Below are 4,361 nucleotides of genomic sequence, written 5' to 3'. Positions count from 1 at the left end.
CAAGATTTACTGAATTAAGAGACTTTCATATGTGAGCTGATATATAGACACAGCAACAGGGTTGGTTCTATCTCTGTTAGACAGAGAAGGGAGTGTTAGGTTGCAAAGAAGGGTCCTGGAATTTTCTACATAGCTCTGTGCCGTAAGCAGATACCAAACTCTCATATTTAAGGTTTTTTTTGTTTGTTTGTTTGTTTTGAAGTGTGTGTGTGTGTGTGTGTGTGTGTGTGTGTGTGTGTGTGTGTGTGTGTGTGTGTGTGTGTGTGTGTGTATTCCACCAAAGAGGGCATTGAATCCCCTAGATCTAAGGTTTTAGGTAGCTGTGGGCTGCCCCATGTGGGTGCTGGCAACTGAACCCAGGTCATCTGCAAGGGTAGCATGCACTCTTAACTGCTAACCACCCAGTCCCTCATATTTTATGAGGTCCCAACACAGATACACTTTCTTTGTTTGTATCTCTGTAATACATTCAATGTGTATTATTAAATGAGTAATTACCAGAAATCATGAATCTAGAACAACTCAACAGAGCTGAAACTGAACTGGCAGTAAAATGGTGTGCAGTGTGTGTATGGAAACAAAACAGGTCAAGTTCAGTGAAGTAAGCAATGTCAGGCAAGTTTGGGCCCCTCTTCTTCCCTGTTCTAACCTACTCCAACAACATGGCTCCTTTGTAGTTTCTCAGTGCCTCAGCCATGTCTTGATACTTTTCATTTTCTATGCCTTCAAGTCCCTCCATGCACACACACTGACATTTCCATCCCATCATTGCCATTATTACTTGCCTACCTTACCTGCTTTATCCTCCATCCACCCAAACCATTACGATTGCTGAAAAGACAACATAGCATACTCATTAACCTTCCCTTTCTTCTTATTGTTCGTTCCAGAACACCCAGTGCCATCTTTTTCTTAATTTAAATTTTTTCAATACTTTGATTGTGTTTTTCTCCTCCCTCAACTCCTCTTTAATTTTTTTTTCTGTTACTCTTGCGGTAGTTGGCACCATTTTTTTTTAATTAGCTTCTCAGTCATCATCTGGGAGGAAACCATTCTGAGCAACATCATTAAAAACAGCTCTGATAAAGCATGGTCACTACTATGTATCATAAAGCAGGTCCACATATGAGTGAGTACATATCATGTTTGTCTTTTTGTGATTTGGTTACCTCGTTCAGCATGGTTTCTTTGAGTTCCATCCATTTTCCTGCAAATTTCAAGATTCCATTTTTTTTTTTCTGCTGAGTAGTACTCCATTGTGTAAATGTACCACATTTTCTCTATCCATTCTTCGGTTGAGGGGCATCTAGGCTGCTTCCAGTTTCTGGCTATTACAAATAATGCTGCTGTGAACATGGTTGATACTGATACTGCAGCACTGAAAGCCCATTAAGTGTGGCCATTGGTGTGACTTGGGTCTCAGAACCTTTACTAAGGACATCAAAGGAATGAAGAAAGGGCAGGTATACATACACAAGCACAATGAAGCTGCCATCAGATGGGGCCCAGCTACTTCCACAATTTGGAACCTCAGCCTGTTTATTATGTGTGTCATGGGATGGGAAGGGTGTGGGGGTGGAGTTAGCTAATCTAAGTAGGAGGATTCTGTAGTCAAGCAGTCTTAGTCTGTAAACATCTGGGAGGTGGAAGCTGCAGTTGCTAATCTTGGCACACACTAAACTCACACCTGGGCTCCAGAAAGAACAGACTTTGCCATCCCTTTTGAATTTGGTTAATATGGGTAATGGCTTTGTCAATTGTCCCATGGTTCTGAGGCCGTAAGTATCTTCAAGATGCCGATGCCCATGTCAAAATACATATTCACTCAAGACTTCAGTCACTCAGGGACTCTTCTGTTCCCTATAATCAAGGGAAAACTGTATACCTATGGGCAAGAGAATGAAATCTCTGACCTGGGTGGAGACCTTATATTGCAGCTGGGCTGGTCAACCAGCTGGCCAAGGGACCACCACCATGTAGGAAGGTGGTTGGTGGTCTTAGGTACCTAGGATGGGAGACTCACCTTAAACCATGCTAAAGACATAGGCAGAATATTAATCCCTTTAATGAGACATTGTACTTTTCCTTGCCACAGCTCCCATCTCCAGCAAAGTTCCTATAAGTCTCTATGAGATTTGTTGGGTCTACTGACCTTTCTGAACCCTGCCCCCAGTCCTGACTCAGAAGGCACAACTTTTTCTTTTATCTCTTTTTCTGTCTGTTTTTGGATGCTGGCCAGAATCTGAGTCAGCTTTTTCCGTTACTTTGGGCTTTCTGATTCATTTTCTAAATACCCACCCCCGCCTTGTCATGTGGAGTGCCATGTACTTGATCTCTTTGCAGGCTTCACTCAAGCAGCAAAGCTTTCCCCCTCTTCTCTCTTCCATCATCATCCTGCAGGCAATTGCCAAGATGGACAGCTGGCTTCCCTAAGGGGCTTTTCTTTTAAACTGTAATAATATTGTCTTCAAGTTTCTGTGTGAGTGTGTTCTTGAATTCTTTTGTTACTGAGACGTAGAACCCTAAGAGGGGACTCTGATTTTTCTGGTATCATCTGGAGACCATGAAGGGACTCCCCAAAATTTCCAGGAGCAATGGAAGACACTGAGATGTTGTTCCTTTGATACCACAGGATTTATTTAATGCTAAAGAGAGTATGGTAGAGTCCAAAGGGAGAGGGAATTCAAACCACTGGGGGAGAAGCAAGAAGGAAGGGGAAAAAATGGGAGTGTATTACATCGTGAGGAACCCAGAGGATGTGGGGGATATAGAGGAAAGGTATCTTATGTGTTCTAGTTTGATATCTGATATGACATCAGCCTGGTATGGGGAACAGGATGTTTGTTTGACTTAAAAATTCAAGCACCAGTAGATTACTAGGTTCAGGGTTCAGGCACTCAACCAGGAATAGAGGCAGACCATGCATGAACACTAATTACTGCCTTACTCCCTCTGGCTCATGCTCAGTGTTCTTAGGCAACTAAGGTCCACCTGCCTAGGGATGCTACTACTCGCAGTGGGGTGGGACCTATTACCTAAATATCAATCAAGAAAATGCCCCAAGGCCAGTCTGGTGGAGGCAATGCTTGAGCTGAGCTTCAGATTACCCAGCTAGGTCAATGTGATAACCAAGAGCCATTAGCCATCACAATTGCTTTCATTGGATGGGAAAGGTCATGTGCCTTAGCCCTTTAAAGTCTGAAGTCTCTAAGCTCCCACTTGTCTGCCATTTTACTGGAATCTAGAAGCCTAGGGAGCTTGTGGTACAAACTCAGAAAGGCTGTTGTAAGAGGGATCCCAGTATCAACGAAGAGGAATGACTTCCCAGCTAGAGAGGTAGAGAGAACTGCTAGGCTCTGGGGATTTAGCATTTCTTTTCTGAGTTTGGGAAACAGGGGTATCTGTCACAGACTCTTAGACATGTTCCCAGTGGGGTGCTTGCTAGTATCTGTAAGACTGCAAGAAAATAAGCCTGGGTGTTGGTGGCACATACCTTTAATCCTACCACCGGAGAGGCAGAGGCAGGCCTAGAGCGAGTTCCAGAGCAGCCTTCAAAGTCATAGAGAAACCCCGTCTCAAAAAACAAAACAAAACAAAACTAAACCAACAAAAAAGACTGCAAGGAAATGTCTCCTGATTGGCCCTAGCTCAAACATACTATGTGTGTCTTTCTTTCTTCTTGAACACGACCCCCTTTTCTTGTAAACTCATACTTAAAAATCTATTTAAATTAATTTTTTTGTAAGAAACTTCAAATCTGCTTCACAGTCTTGTCCTGAAATCATCTTCTGGAGTAAAGCCAAGAATCTGTCCCTTGAAGGGGGCTAGCCATAGCCCAGGACAATTTTGGCCTTCAAACTGCAATACTCTATCTCTGTAATTAGAGTTCTAAACAGGCTGCAGAGTCTTCAAATGATGTGGCTCCTTCCCAGAACCTCAGTTCACAATCCCTTCCCCAAGCTCTCCCTTCTCCCTTTGTTGGCAAGATAGTTAGCTTTTAAGAGTCTGGATGTGGCCAGTTGGTGGTGGTGTACACATTTAATCCCAGCACTCAGGATCAGAGGCAGGTGGATCTCTGAGAGTTCAAAAAATTCTCTACAATTCAAGTTCCAGGACTGTTGTCATTTCCAGGGTGACCTTCCATCAGCATTTAGGCAAAATGCTCCAACATCCCAGGTCTTAGCGTCTCCAGGGGTGGACAGAGCATGGGCCCTCAACACTCAGGCAAAAATGTCTAGTCATCCCAGGGCCTTATGGGCATGCTCAGCATGGCCACATGAGTCATGCATATGCATGTGCTAAGTGACCTTTAAAAGCAGATATGCCCGACCCACTTTCTCTCTCACCACATTTCTTGTGCA

Source organism: Cricetulus griseus, chromosome 2 (assembly GCF_003668045.3).
Source record: "Cricetulus griseus strain 17A/GY chromosome 2, alternate assembly CriGri-PICRH-1.0, whole genome shotgun sequence".
NCBI classification, from domain to species: Eukaryota; Metazoa; Chordata; class Mammalia; order Rodentia; family Cricetidae; genus Cricetulus; species Cricetulus griseus.
The sequence above is the reverse complement of the archived record's forward strand: the minus strand, read 5'-3'. Positions refer to the sequence as shown.